The sequence below is a fragment of the Dama dama genome, chromosome 6 (assembly GCF_033118175.1).
Source record: "Dama dama isolate Ldn47 chromosome 6, ASM3311817v1, whole genome shotgun sequence".
NCBI classification, from domain to species: Eukaryota; Metazoa; Chordata; class Mammalia; order Artiodactyla; family Cervidae; genus Dama; species Dama dama.
Genome location: NC_083686.1, coordinates 9342265 through 9359302, shown reverse-complemented (window position 1 = coordinate 9359302; position 17038 = coordinate 9342265).

Here is a 17038-nt window from a genome sequence, read left to right as displayed (position 1 = left end):
CAATACCTCCTACTTTCCCTGGGACCACTGTCAGAACGTTGAAAAGCCAGACTGCATTTGCAGAAGGAAAAAAAAAAAAAAAATTACAGACATTTGAGAGTATAAGGAAGTCATTGCGGTAAAGATTTATTTGAGTAATTATTATTTTATGTTAAACTTTTTTGCACTTCTCTGTCTCCCTTTTACCTGTAAGACCACTCACTGCCCTCTTTGAATAGCAGGGGAGTACTTCCGAGTGCCACCAACACCAATGAATCTTTTCGGCACCAGGGACTTAAAAAATTGTTGAGAATAAATGGAGAGTACTCAAAAGAATCTGGCTTTTTAAGACACTCCAATTTTGAACCCAAGCACCAGGAGAGAAGGTGATGTTAAATTATTTCCTCAACTATACAACTGAGCCAATAACTACATCAGAAATATGTGTGTGTGGGGGGGGGGTGTTAAATTAGATTAATCGAAGCAGAATTTTCCACATTGGTAAGAATCTCCTCAGTGATACTCTGACATTATCTTTTTCTGAACGCCTATAGAGAGAATACTTAGTTCCATCTAATTTAACTTGCCATTTATATGCTTAGTGGCATGCCATCCAACAAAGAATTTCACCCCGTTTTACAATTGACAGAATCTCGCATGCATTATCTTATTTTCTTGACCTTGACCCTCACCACTCTCTGTGAACAAGCTGTTGTCATCATCACATCCATTCACAGTTGCACAAACATGCCAAGTCATAATGATTATAAGTGACAGGGTAGATTAATCAGAAAACCTGCAATGATGCTTGTATTCTGATAAAAGCTGCTTCCTGATCTTAGAAAAATCACTGGCAGTTGAGTCTCAATTTTTTCATCTCTAAAATGGATATTATTACGATTTAACTATCTCATATAGTCTGTGAAAGGAGTAAGCAATATAAGATATAAACTAATTGTTAAAGGTATCTTGGTTATCTTTCTTAAAATCTCTATTTTGCTCTATATTCTAAAGTATTGGCGGCTTCCCTGGTAACTCAGCTGATAAAGAATCTGCCTTCAGTGCAGGAGACTCCGGTTCGATTCCTGGGTCAAAAAGATCCTCTGGAGAAGGGATAGGCTACCCACTGCAGTATTCTTGGGCTTCCCTTGTGGCTCAGCTGGGAAAGAATCCGCCTGCAATTTCACTTGTTGTGAGTGTGTGCATCCCACCGTTTTCTGCTTCACTCTGAGCTCACTGTTTCTAGGTCTGCAACGTGAACCTATACAGAAAATAGATTGGGGACAATCTAGATAACAGACTCCAAGTTACAGGAATAATCAGCCTTCCTTCTGTCCTAGTCAGGTCCACAGACCACATCTATTTGTCTACCACCATATCACCAATAGCATTTGACTAATGGTGAAACTTAATACATATTTGTTGACTGACAGCCCAATTTGGGGCCAGTCTTCTGCAGATACGTAGCATCATCCCTAAACTCCTCCTAGCACACCAATGGCTTGCTCCTTGCCTCAAGCACTAACCCTCCATGCTATTCCTACAAGGCATAAGAATGAGGTCCTCTCCTCCCAGCATCCTAAACTCAATATGTTCTTTGCCTTGGATTGTGTCCCTAAATAAGACGTTGATGTTCTAACCCCTGGTACCAGCATTGGTTGCACAGTCTCTCGTTCTTCTCTGGCTCCTTGCCACCCCAAGGACTGTAGCCCACCAGACTCCTCTGTCTATGGAATTCTCCAGGCAAGAGTACCAGAGTGGGTTAGATTTCCTTCTCCAAGGGATCTTCCCAACCCAGGGATCGAACCTGTGTCTCCTGCATTGCCGGTGACTTCTTTAGTGCTAAGGCATCAGGAGGTACCTGTGAATGTGACCTCATTGGAAATAGGATCTTTATACAAGAAATGATTCAATATGAGGTTATATTGGGTTAGCGTGGACCTTAATCCAATGACTGGTGTCCTTATAAGAAGAGGGAAATTTAGATGCAGTTGCAAAGAGAAGTCAAATCGAAGTTGTAAAGGAAGGCAGAAGTAAAGATTGGAGTTATGTTGCTATGAGATAAGGAACGCCGAGGTCAGCCAGAAACCACCAGAAGAGAAGCTCTTGGAGAGAGGCATGGAACAGTTTCTCCCTCAGTTTCCTGAACAATACAACCCTGCTGATGCCTTGATTTCAGACTCAGACCCCCTGTATTGTAAGGACATACATTTCTGTTACTTTAAAACACCCAGCTTGTGTTAATTTGTTGCAGCAGCGCTAAGTAATCGAGAGGGTAAAGCTCGGAGCTGTGCTAACTCACATACAACTCTGCATCTATCCACTGCACTTGCTTGTTGATGTAGTTTGACAGAGATGGATCTATTTTTGCCGCCCCAGCAGGAGGGGACAGTGTGCACACTCCCCTGCCAGCCAGAGTCCCCACTGGGGTAACCTGCACGCACTGACATCGTCTGGTTATAAAACGAAAGCTAACGCCGGAGCACAGCGGTGTGCCCGTTAAGTACTGATTTGTTTTCTCATTTGCGTAAACACGAACTGAACTATCCGTGAAGCCAGGGGAAGGAAACCTCATCAGGGAGTTTTATAGGTTGTGTAAGTGTTTCCGACACCTGGGCCTTGCTGCACATACCGAATCCTGCATCTCAGCTGCTGATTTTCTTTCGTAAACAAAAAGTTCAAAATTCTTAGCACATGATATTCATCTGAATCCCTCAGGGAAATACACATTATGCACTAAAAATAAAACCAGTTACCCTGCAATTCTAGGGCCTAATAAGAAAACGAGAGTCTATCGTCACAAAACTTGGGCACTGAGGGTGTATTCTAGAGTTTATCCTAAATCACCCTCAAAGGCTCAAAGTCCTGTTCAACCCTGACTGTGTCCAACACCCCAGGCAACCCAGTGAAGGGTGTTACTAAACCTTTCCTCTATTATCACAACAATCTGTCAGCCCAGGGGTCATTTGTATTTCTCTCCTGATGTTAACTGAATTCAGAGAATTAGTGAGATTGAGAAAGAGCGGGATTTCCACCAGATAAGGAATGATTGAACCTGTTTAAGGTGTGTGTGTGTGTGAGTTAGGCAGTCCTGTCCAACAGTTTGCGACCCCATGGACTGTAGCCTGCCAGGCTCCTCTGTCCATGGAGATTCTCCAGGCAAGAAGAGTGGAGTGGGTTGACACTTCCTTCTCCAGGGTTTCTTCCCAACCCAGGGATTGAACACAGGTCTCCTGTGTTATAGGCAGATTTTTTTTCCATCTGAGCCACCAGAGAAGCATAGGTCTTGGGAAAGCAGAGAAAGCAATGTTTTTTCCAATTGAAATACATGTCTTAGAACATGGAGATTCTAGGGAAAAAATCTAGTATCCTCCTTTTGAAAGTCATCAACTCCAACTTCCAGGCGGAATTGAGGATATATTGTTTGAGAATACAAACTTGTAACCAGTAGATAAATGAGTCCAGAACTTCTAATAATGCAATGCTTACAGACAATGATATGCCGTATTACCAAAGCTATGGTTTTTCCAGTAGCCGTGAACAGATGTGAGAGCTGGACCATGAAGAAAGTTGAGTGCCAAAGAATCAGTGCTTCCAAATTGTGGTTCTGGAGAAGACTCTTAGGAGATCAAACCAGTCAGTCCTAAATGAAATCAACCCTGAGTGTTCATTGGAAGGACTGATGCTGAAGCTGAAGCTCCAATACTTTGGCCATCTAATTTGAAGAGCCAACTCACTGGAAAAGACCTTGATGCTGGAAAAGATTGAGGACAGGAGGAGAAGGGTGTAGCAGAGGATGAAATGGTTAAATATCATCACTGACTCAGTGGACATGAATTTGAGCCAACACCTGGAGATTATGGAGGACAGAGGAGACTGCTGTGCTGCAGTCCATGGGGTCGCAAAGAGCTGGACGTGACTTAGCAACTGAACAACCACAAATATTTATAATTACTTTCATTGTTGTAATTTTATGTCATTTTTATCTCTAGAAATATTTTTTTGCTAAAAGTATTTTTGTGTGATATATATGTATAACCACTTTTTTCTATTGTTTTGCATGATATATCATTTTCTATCTTTTTATTTTAAGACTATTCTTTTTTTAATTTAAATTTTGTCTCTTGTATAAGCCATATAGCTGGAATTTTTAGCAATGTTTGCCTTTTCCTTAGACTAATTAATTCATATTTAATGTTGCCACTTATATGGTTAGAAATACATCTGCCATTTTACTTTGTTCTATTTGTTTCATTTTTAGCTTATTTCTCCTTTAGCTTTTTTTTTTTGAGTCACTATTTTCTAGTGTAACATTTTAATTCCTTTAACTATTTTAAATATGTTTTGAGTTATAAGTTTAGTGGTTGCCCTAGTGTTGAAACATATATATACTAGCTTACCAGTTTCTATCTCAGATTTGTATTGACTTGGGTCAAAGAAAGATAGAAAATTGACTGTTCAGCTCAATTCTTCTCCTCTTTTTTTCTAGTATTGTTATACATGTTACCTTTATATATATCACACACCTATCAATGCATTATAAGTGTTACCTGCTAATGTATTGCAATGTTATACCTTTAAGAAGTTAAAAGAGGAAGGCAAGCAAGTATAGTTTTATAGAGTTTGTTATATTAACTTTCTTCTTTTCACTCAGACCTCTTTCCAGTATGCCTCCTTTGACTGAGTGTTGTTTCTACTAAAGTCAAAGTATCTCTCTCACTCTCCTATCTTTAGCATCAGCATGTGAAATTACAGCTCTTCTGGCTGATTATTCCTCCCTTAGGTCTTCAGCCTGATGCAACATCAGAGCCCTCTGTTACACTTCCGCCTCCAAATGGACTAAATAGAAACGCAGTAGTAACCTGACTTCCATTTGTCTTATAAAGTTGTGCCTTCACTTTTCTCCTACGTGCTATTTAGGATGCAAGAATTTTGAGAGTTTTTTCTGATCTGTGGATTTTGGAAGTGAGAGAAAGGTCAAGTACTATCTCTGGTGCCAAGGTACTGAGAAGGGCCCAGAAATTCCCAGGTTCAAAAGCAGGTGCAGAAGATCAAAAGCTTCCAAATACTTACAAGAAAGATGCCTCTGAGAACAAACATGTCTAGACTAAGACTAAATTAGGAAATAACAGGCTGATTCCTTCCCCAAATATCTCATTAGTGACCATGGAATAACAGGTTACTCAAATTTGAAAAAGATTATGAGGGTTGCAGAGGAAGAGGGGATGTTTTGTTTTGTTTTGTTTTGCTTGTGACTTAGATGAATACTGTTTTAATGAACACATTGGAACTAGATTGACTATGCCTACTGTCTTGCTTATATGAGGGTAGATGAATGTGTTAGTCACTCAGTTGTGTCCAACTCTTTGTGACTCCACGGACTGTAGCCCACCAGGCTTCTTTGTCCATGGGATTCTCCAAGCAAGAATCCTGGAGTGGGTTGCCATTTCCTCCTCCAGGAATCTTCCTGACCCAGGGACCAAACTGGGTCTTCTGCATTGCAGGCAGATTCTTTACCATCTGAGCCACCAGGAAAGTCCCTGGTAGAAATAAAAGGACTTATCATTATCTTCTTATTCCTCCACAGAAATTATATTACCAAATTCTCATTAAAAAATATGTAAAGTAATGACAAGTATCTAGACAAAAGTATAGGAAAGAAAAAGTATTATAAGGAATATGTCAAGAAATTGATAAATCAAATAGTACATTATTTTTTAGATTTTGTGATATGGTAATATTAAAATGTCAGCTTATTAAAATGTGACATTTATTGTGATTTTTGGTCCTTCTAGTTAAATATTTAACACCTAATTGCATATTCCTCATTTTTAATACTTTTTCAATTATTTCCCCAATAGTTACAATCTTTCTGCTCTTCAAAGCCTTGATCTGTCCCTGTGTTGGAACATTATGCATCATTCTTTCACTCTGACAATGCTAATAGCCAGGTAAAATGAGGTTCATGAAGGGATAGTGGAGAGCTGAGACTAGAACTTGGCAAAACTTCCCATGCATTATAGTTACCCAGAGGGCTTGGTAAAACACGAAGCACTGGGCTCCATTCCCCAAATTTCTGACTCAGCGGGTCTTGAATGGGGCTGAGAATTTGCTTTTCTAAAGTTCTAAATAGGTGCTGACGCTGTTGGGACCACAGTTTGAGTGCCAGTGGTCCACAAAGAGTAAGTCATTAAAGACGAGCCAGGGATTTAGGCAGAAGGTGAGGAGGCTCAGCTCCTCCTTCCTGGCTGGCGGGGCTGCTTGTTGCCTTGTTAATAATAAAGTAGTGGCATAAAGCAAAATATGCACCAAGGGTTAGGTTGTGCATGCACGCTCAGTTGCCAAGTTGTGTCCTACTCTTTGAGACTCCATGGACTCTAGCCCTCCAGGCTCCTCTGTCCATGGAATTTCCCAGGCAAGAATACTGGAGTGGGTTCTATTTCCTTCTCCGAGGGATCCTCCCAACACAGGGATCGGACCCACATCTCCTGACTTGGCAGGCATCTTCTTTACTACTGAGCCATCAGGAAAGCCGTTTTAGTTTTAGGGCTATCATAATAGAGTGTTACATATTGAGCAGCTTAAACAGCAGAAATATATTTTCTCTCAGTTGTGGAGCCAGATTTCGAAGACCGAGGTGTCAGCAAGATTAGTTCTTTCTGAGTTCTCCCTCCTTGGCTTGTCTCTCTGTGTCTTTACATGGTTTCACTTTCATGTCTCTCTAGGTCCAAATCTTTCGATAAAGACAAGAGTCATATTTGATTAGAGCCCACCTTAATGACCTGATTTTTAACATAATTATCTTTCACATCCTGTATTCTTCACAGTCACATTCTGAAGCACTGCGTGATAGGGTTTCAATATATGAATTTGAGGAGGCTATTGTTCTCCATTAGAGTGATCTTTGAAAGGAGCAGACTACTTCCTGGATTTAAAAAAAAGCAAAAGCAAATTAATAGTAATAGTGGTAATTCAACCAATATTTATTGAACAAACTGTAGTTCTAGAAGCTGAACAATGAACAAAATAAATAAGATAGTGTAGGGAGACAAGTAATAAATAAATAAGTGGCATGGTTCAGTTCAGTTCAGTCACTCAGTCAGGTCCGACCCTTTAAGACCCCATGGACTGTAGCACGCCAGGCTTCCCTGTCCATCACAAACTACTGGAGCTTGCTCAAACTCATGTCCATCGAGTTGGTGATGTCATCCAACCATCTATCCTCTGTCGTCCCCTACACCTGCCTTCAATCTTTCCCAGCATCAGGGTATTTTCCAATGAGTCAGTTCTTCACATCAGGTGGCCAAAGTATTGGAGTTTCAGCTTCAGCATCAGTCCTTCCAATGGATATTCAGGACTGATTTTCCTTAGGATTGGCTGGTTTGATCATGATATGGTGGATATAAATAAATTCTATGGAGAAAATTCTAGTAGAAAAGGAAATAGTGAATGCTGGATGAAAGCCTAGTCTGCCACATCAGATACCATATCCAGAGAAGGTCTCACTGACCATGAACATTTAGATAAAGAACTGCTTAGGGTTTGAATAACCAGTGATGATGATATTAGCCTTATAGGTACTAAATATCTGTATTATTTTTCCAGCTTTTAGTGCCTACCATATACTAGATATAGTTCTAAGCACTTTACATTTAGTGTAATGTTTAGTTGGGTTTCCCAGATGGCGCTAGTGGTAAAGAAGCCGCCTGTCAATGCAGGAGACCTAGGAGATGTGAGTTAGATCCCTAGGTCAGGAAGATCCCCTGGAGGAGGGCATGGCAACCCACTTTGATATTCTTGCCTGGAGAATCCCTATGGACAGAGGAGCCTGGCAGGCTACAGTCCATGGGGTCGCAAAGAGTTGGACATGATGAAGAGACTTAGCATGCACACACGCATGCCATCTTTAGTTATCTCAATAGCTTAATAATATAGGGATTTTCACACTCACCTTTTGATAAATAATGGAATTGAAGCTGAGAAAAGTTAAGTAATTTTCTCTATATTGTACAGTCTTTACAAGGCAGATTTTGATTCCAATATTTTCTGGATCCAAAACTATTAGTCTACACATGGGTTTACACTGGGTGTTTAGTATATATGGGTCTCCAGATTTTTAAAGTACCAGTTGGTAGAATATTTTGCCACTATATGTGAGATCTCATTGAGTTCAGTGCTGCCAGATAACTGTAACTTGAGGCTAATTATTTTAATCAAGGGTTAGTTTCTTCATCTGTGAAATACAACTGGCATATTTCCCTAAGAAGATCATGGAAAGTATGAAGAGTTAATCTTTGTTAACCACTGAACACACAGTCTGGCACATATTCAGATTCTTTGTCTCTATCATCATCATCGTCACCATCATCACCATCTGCCATTGTCATAAATACTCCGTGTAACCTTCAATCCTAACAGAACTATCCCATCTATGATATAAAAGTTTTAGACTAAGTGGTCTCCAAAAGCCTTTCTACCTGCAATATATTATGAGTCTATTTAAAATGCTCAAGTGAAGACAGAGTGCTATTGAAATGCTGGAAGTGTATTTTTGGTTCTAAACAGAACACAGACATGTCAGAGGGCATTTGACATATTTCCCAGAACAGGTGAGGGTGGAGAGAAATTATCTACAGTGAGACTTTACGGCAGTGAACACCGAAAAATGTGATGATTTGTGCTCTTCTGTCTCTCCTACTTAGAGTAAAAACTGAGATTTTTTACATTTATAACAGGAACATTCATTCACAAATCAAACTAGGTGTAACAGAGAGCTCATTCAAAATGAGACCTCCTCAGCCCATGACAACCACAAACTAGTACAAACATCTCTATAGAACGTTCTCATCCATGAAGGAGAAAATAGGAAAGTTTCCAAACTTTCTCCCTCTAAGTTCTGCCTCGAATTTAATATTTTTCAATTCAGCCTTATTTTTTTCCCCCTGAACAGAGAATAATAGGAAATGAGTGTTAGACCAAAGTTAAACCATAACAAACAAAAAACTTAGAGATTATTTGGCTTTAGCTTTTATACTGTGTAAGAATGTAAAAAAAAAAAAAAAAAAAGAGTGCTCAAAGCCTGATGGTTTTGCTTAAATGGTATCAATGGCTGGTGACTCATTACCTTAAAGGAACCCATTTATGATGTTCAAATTGTTAGAGTCTTCTCAAACTCCTAGTTCATATTTGAGAATGTGAGGAACTTTCTCCCCATCCCCCAAAGAGGAACTAAGACTAAAAGTATTTCCACATAGCAAAATACCAGAGAAAGGGTCATTGTATGAAATGAGGGCTGAACCAGTCAGGCACAAACAGGGATGACTGACGACACCTCTGTTTAGGAGTAGGGAAAATCATGAATTATTTGTTGGGTCTTCAAAAGATTTAAAAAGGCTCAAAGAGATTAACCAGGAGGGGGAACAAAGGACCTGTCCCACAAACTAATAGTCCCAGAAAACTACTAAAGATGTACTGACTTAGGGGTTAAATTCACAGCATCCCTGTATGTGGTGCGTGGATGGGTGCTAAGTTGCTTCATTCACGTCTAACTGTGTGAGTGTATGGACTGTAGCCCACCAGGCCCTTCTGTCCAGGGATTTTGCAGTGGGTAGCCACTCCCTTCTCCAGGGAATCGTCCCAAAACCAGGGATCAAACCAGGTCTCCCACACTGCAGGCGGATTCTTTACCATCTGAGCCACCAGTGAAGCCTGAGAATACTGGAGTGGGCAGCCATTCTCTTCTGCAGGGAATCTTCCTGACCCAGGGACAGAGACTGTGTCTCTCATCTCCAGCATTGGCAGGTGGGTTCTTTACTACTAGGGCCACTTGGGAAGTCCTCCTGAATGTGATAGATTCTCTTCAAAGAAGACAGTAAAAAAAATCCCTTGCCTTCCTCCTTCCATGATGTAAGCAAATTTGTCTAAACTACTGGAGAAAAGCAGGCCACCTGAAGAAGAACCAATGTGCTCCATCTCCACCCACACCTTCCCCAAACATACAGTGAGGCTTCCTTGATTGTTCCACCAGAAAAGTCCTGCAGTGCTCCAAGCTGAATGCAAATTAATATCTCTGATCTACGTGACGTGAGCAGAAGCAAGCCATGATCAGGCTGAAATCACAGAACTAAGAGCAAATAAATGATTGTTGTTTAAATTATTAAGTTTTAGGTAAGGATCACTACAATAAAGCTAAAGCCAGTACTAAGAAGTCTGATTCTCAACTGGAGAAACAAATGAACAAAATCTTTACATAGAGAGGTAAGCATGAAATAAATTTTCTTTTTCCTAAGGAACCCCTCCCCTCAAGCTATAGTAAAATTTCTAATTTTACTGGGGACACAGATGTCAATCAAACAAAGAAAATAATTATTTCCGAGGAAATTAAAATAATAGCATTATCTTCAACAAATTCAAATAGTTATATTCAAAAGCCTCAAAGAGATTAAAAATAAACCATCCAAACAACAAAGCAAGAAACAACAACAACAACAAAAATGGAAGCAAAGAAAGTTGAACATAAATCAAATCCAAACATCAAGAATCCATTAGAAAAAAATTAAATTATAGCTTTAAAAACTCATTATACACTTCAACACACTTCTGTAATCTAAAAATGTAGTAAATAACAAGATAGTCAGGCAAATTCTCCAAGAGAATAGCCTAGAGAAATGAATAGGTGAAAAATAGGGAAGAGAAGTTAAGTGATATAGATGAATATATTGAGAAATTATAAAACATTTTACAATAGGTATTGTAATATGCTGTCCAAATCTGCCTTCAATGAAGAATGAGCTGATGTAGCTTCTGAGAATACCATTGGCAGTATACTATGCCAACTCTTTAGGGAATTTCACCATCTACAGAGAACTACTTTTCCCAACCTCAAATCCCTTACTGGAGTGGCCTTCATCCAATAACTGATTCATGGAGGAGAATAAAGGCATGGTCATCTCCTTTTATTTGAGGATAATTCGTGATGGTATCTTTGTCCGTTTGCTCATGCCTCTTACAGTTCCCTTCTATAAGTATTGATCCTAAAAATGCTGCTTAGAGGACATTAGAGATGCTAAATTCCAACTCAGAGTTTGCTTCCTGAGAAACCCACTGGATCCATTTCATTCCAGTAATGATTCATGAAACCAGATATGAAGATGAGATTTTGGAGCTGGATCACTCACCACTTGGATGCTGAGAAAGAATACATGTCTAGTCTCTGACACAAGTGGATAGTCTAATTGTTATAATGAATAAACTAAGCAATGAGATTAAATGGAATCATAAAAAAGGTGGGAAAAAGAAACAAAAACCAAATGAGATAAATTAGAAAGCAAGAAGTAACATGAAAGACTTAATTGCATCAGTTATCACATTAAATGTAAATATTCTAAATATCTCAACTAAAAGGCAGAGATTACATTTTTAAAGCAAGACCAAACTATATTGGTTTTATATTGTAATTCCATATATAATTTTGAGCTTTGTGTTGTAATGCAGATAAGTTCCTTGGACACTTTGGATATTTTGGGTTTGCTTTTATGACATGTTAGGTACATCTGGGGAAACGCTTAGTTGAGGGTTTATATTCCTGTTACTGAAGTAAGACTTTCCTGAGTGCTCTACCCAATTCCTCATGAGTTACGGAATTTTCCAGTCTGACTGGTAATAACAGGCAGTATTTCTATTCTAGTGTGAGTGCCAAGAACTGTCCTCAGCTATCCTTTTGAATATTTCCTTCTGACACCCTGGATAATTTCCTCACACATATGCCCTGATCCTTCATGAAATATTCAAAGGAGATCTTCAGAATGGGTCAGCTGTCTCCTCTCTGGCATTCTGTCCTGAAAATTCTAGCCATCTTTGTTTTTCTGTGCTCTCAACTCTGCCTCAGTCCCCCCATGTGCAAGCCATGACCTGGAGAGTCTCGCAAGGAAAGGAGTCTGAGGAAATCATAGAGTTCAACTTAAGTTTTCAGTCTTTCAACAACCACTATCCTTTTCTATTTTGCCTGATTTCCAAAGTCTTGAGAACCACTATTTCACATATGTTTGTCTTTATTTTGTAGATGTTTCAGGCTGGGCAAAAATCTGATTTCTGTTAACCCATCTTAGTTAACAATACAATAATCATATAATACGAAGGGAACAAAAGCATGGCTCAAACATTCATAGACCATGTGATCTTAATCCCATTGAAAAAGTATGGTACAAATACTGGAAGATTATACAGCAAAGAATGAAGCGGGCACCCATTAAAATATATGCTCTTTAAAAAATTATATCACTGAACCAGCTTCATTTTCAAACGTAAACAATAAACTGTTTTGTTAAAAAAAATTTTTAATGTTACAGGAAATTTATTATATACAATGCTAGTAAAAATGCAAATTTCAAGACTCCATATAGCCATTGTACCCAAGCCATGTGTAGAAGTTCCCTGGGGCACCAGAGCAAATTCTCTGTGGTGCTGCAGTATAGTTCACATTTTGAGAGAAATACAGTTATAGTCAACATCTGTTGGATGCTGCAAAAACTACTAGCTCAAGGTAGTTCATATTTTCAACAATAGTCCATGTTCCATTCTTGATGTCATATCTTTGCAAAGCTGAGTTGCTATGATTAAATTAGGATGGTAGTATCCAACTCCAAACGCTGACGAATTGATGCTTTTGAACTGCGGTGTTGAAAAAGATTCTTGAGAGTCCCTTGGACTGCCAGGAGATCAAACCTGTTAATCCTAAAGGAAATCAGTCATGAATACTCATGGGAAGGACTGATGCTGAAGTTGAAACTCCAGTACTTTGGCCACCTGATGCGAAGCACTGACTCACTGGAAAAGACTCTGATGCTGAGAAAGATTGAAGGTGGGAGGAGAAGGGGGCGACAGAGGATGAGATGGTTGGATGGCATCACCAACTTGATGGACCTGAGTTTGAGAAACCTCTGGGAGTTGGTGGACAGGAAAGCCTGGCGTGCTACAGTCCATGGAGTTGCAAAGAGCTGGACACAACTGAGCGACTGAACTGAACTGAAGTATCCAATCTAATTCCAAGGATTAAATAGCCACACAGTGCTTGACAAGTACACTTGTTTTATTCCGTTAGTGAACGATTATAATTACTTAAGAATAAAATATCATAAAAATGTTATTTTTATTTCTATTTGTGTTTCTTATTTTTTCAAATGGCTTTAAGTTTTGAGGACACAAATTTTTAAGTTGTTTCGAAATAACTACTTAATAAGCTCTCTGTCCTAGGAGGTACATTGAAAAACATTCTAAGATACTCAGTGAGCCAAGGGAGATGGAGACAGTCTATTGATAGCTTGATCATATGCACACATATACACAAGACCAAAGGAAATACAACATAACATTAAACATTAACAGTGACTGACTTACACAATCAGAAACATCATCTGTTCTTGTTTGCTTGCCTGTTTGATCCTCTACTGCATGAAGACTAGTGAGAATTAGATTCAATAAGATGATCAAGATCAGACTAATATACAATATTTGCTTTTCTCTTTCTGGCTTACTTCACTCCGTGACAGTCTCCAGGGCTTCCCCCGTGGCTAGTGGTAAAGCATCTGCCTGCAATGCAGGGACAGGGGTTCATTCCCTGGGTCAGGAAGATCCCCGGAGGAGAACACAGCCACCCACTCCAGTATGCTTGCCTAGAGAGTCTCATGGACACAGGAGCCTAGTGGGCATAGTCCATAGGGCAGCAAAGAGTCGGCCACCACTGAAGTGACAGCGCAGCACAGTGACAATCTCTAGGGGCGTCCACGTCCCTGCAGATGCCAATTTTGTTCCTTCTCATGGCTGAGTAATATCCCACTGTACATATGTGCCACATCTGAATCCATTTCCCTGCTGATGGATATTTAAGTTGCTTCCATATCCTGGTAATTGTAAACGTTGTTGTTTAGTCTCTAAGTTGTATCTGGCTCTTTTGTGACCCCATGGACTGTAGCTCTCCAGGTTCATCTGTCCATAGAATTTGCCAGGCAAGAATACTGGAGTGGGTTGCCATTTCCTTGTCTAGGGGATCTTCCCAACCCAGAGATCCAATCCATGTTTCCTGCATTGACAGGTAATTATTTTCCACTGAGCCACCAGGAGAGCCCGACTATAGTAAACAGTGCTGCAATAAACATTAGGGTGCATGTATCTATTTACAAAGCAGAAATAGAGACATAGACATAGAGGACAAACGTGTAAACCAAGAGGGGAAATTGTGTGTGGGATGAATTGGGAAATTGGGATTGACACATATACGTTGGCAACGGTGGTGGTTTAGACGCTAAGTCGTGTCCAATTCTTGAGACCCATGGACTGGGAACCTACCAAGCTCCTCTGTCCATGGAATTCTCCAGGCAGGAGTACTGGAGTGGGTTGCCATTGCTTTCTCCAGGGATATACACGGTATTTTGTATAAAATAGATAACCAACGAAAACCTACTGCGTAGCACAGGGAAATCTACTCAATGTTCTGTGGGGTCCTAAATGCGAAGGAAGTCCATAAAAAGAGGAGTATGAATACACAAAGCTGATTTACTTCGTTGTACAGCAGAAACTAACACAATATTAAAAAGCAACTATACTCCAATAAAAATTTTAAAAAAAAAAGCCTGAGAAGAGGCACTATTTTGGAAGGCATAGGAAATAAGGGTTTTAGATGAATTCTGTCAATAGACTTCAGGCAGAGATCCAGATGTAAGAAAATATTTGGCAATATGAGAAGCTCAAAACGGATTCACAAGCAGCACCCTAGGACCAGGGAAATGCAGGGAAACCTACCACATCAGCTGTTGAGGACTGGGGTCCTGAGAACTCATTTAGAACAGGTTCTTGGGGATGAGTGTTGGGAAGAACAATACGAGGAAACAGGACAAGGAAGTGATGACTGGAGCAAAAACACAAGTCATCTAATTTGGCTCAGAGATGAGCTTTACTTAGTAGCTGTACGTCAAAGACAGGATTGATGTTGAGCCTTTAAGCCTAAGTCAAGCTTATTTAACAAGCCTCCTAATCAGAGACAAAGTACTGAACCGCATGAGGTTATGAGATGCCATCTATGAAAATAAACTCTTTGACAGGTGATGAGGGAGGGGATAGCATGGTTGACTGCATTTGTTTTAAGTCTCTATACTGATATTTTTGAGCTCCAGGACTTTGAGCCAATCAGACACTTGCACCTCAGCTTCCCACTCCATAAAAAGAGAATAACCACCACCAACCCCCCAAAACAGACCTGACATACAACGGATTTCTGCCTCATCCAAGACTTAACCTTGTTGAATCCAGAGAGCATCTTTGATTCACTGCCTTCACAAAGCTGTCACTGTTTATTTCAGTAACATCTGCAAAATATTTTTGAAAAGTTTCTGTAGTCCATGCTTTAAGGTACCAAAGCTTCTTAATCTTTTTTTTTTTTAATTATTGTGATAAGAACACCTAACATGAGATCTGCTTCCTTAAATGTTTAAGTGCAAAATATAGTGTTGTTAACTATAAGTACAATGTTGTAAAGCAGATGCCTAGAACTTTCTCTCATTTTGCTTAAGTAGATATATAAGTTGCTTAAATAGATATATAAGTAGAGATATATATAAGATATATATATACTAAGTAGAGAGAGTTGAACTGAAACTCTGTTTTCCCTCCCCTCAGTCCCCAGCAACCACCACCCTACTCTCTGTTAAGCGGCGTCATGCAGAATTTGTCCTTCTGTGACAGGCAAATTCTGCATGGCATACTGCATTTCAGGTTCACCTATGTCGTCATACACAGCAGAATTCTTTCCATTTTTTATGACAGTGGTATTCTGTTGTATGTATATACTACACTTTCTTTATCCATTCATCTACTGTTGGACATTTAGGCTGCTTCTTTATCTTGGCTATTGTGAATAATGCTACAATGAACATGGGAATGCTAACATCTAAGATCTTAATTTACATTCTTTTGGATATATATCCAGAAATGATATTGCTGGATCACTTTTAAAAATTGCAGTTTTTACACAGCCTCCATACAGTTTCCCATAAATTTCTATCAATCATATACAAAAATTTCAACTTCTCAACATCCTTGACAACAGTTGTTATCTTTTGAATTTTTAAAATAATCATCCTAAGAGGTGGGCTTCCCTGGTGGCTCAGAGGTAAAGAATCCATCCGCCAATGTAGGAGACCTGAGTTCCATCCCTGGATTGAGAAGACCTCATGGAGAAGGAAATGACAGGCCACTCCACTACTCTTGACAAGGAAATGCCCCGGACCGAGGAGCCTGGTGGGCTAGCACCCATGGGATCACAGAAGAGTCCAACCCAACTTAGTTACTAAACAACAGCAACAACGAATCTTAAAAGAGACATGAAATAATATTTCATTGTGGTTCTGATTACATTTCCCTGATAATTAGTGATGTTGAGATCTTGTGATACACCTGGTTTTTATCACTTAGTCTTCTTTTGTGAAATGTCTGCTCATATCCTTCATTCATTTTTTAATCCAGTTAGTTCCTTTTATACTTTGAATATAAACCCCTTATCTGATAGGTGGTCTACAAACATTTCCTCCCTTTTCATAGGTTTTCTTTATCACTCTTGTCAGTCATGCCCTTCACTGTGCAGAACCTTGGCAATGTTCCGGCTTATCTACCTGACTTTTGTTGCTTACGCTTTTTGTCTCAAGTCCAAGAAATTGTCTCTGAGGCCAACGCCATGAAGCTTTTCTTTTATGTTTTTTCTAAGAGTTTTATAGATTCAGACTTTACATTTAAATCTGTAATCCATTTTGAGTTGCTCAACTCTTCTACTCTCCTTGAGATCATTGCTATTCTTGAAGTCCTACCTGAAGCCTTCTTTGATATGCTTGGTCAAAACTAACTTGTCCCACCCTCACCTTCTCCCACGCAAAAACCACTACAATATTGTAAAGTAATTAGCCTCCAACTAATAGAAATAAATGAGAAACAAAAACAAAAAAAAAACAAACCTAACTTGTCCTTTCACTGTTTCCTTGGTCTTCTGCTTGGAAGTAACTTTGTCTTTCTGTTC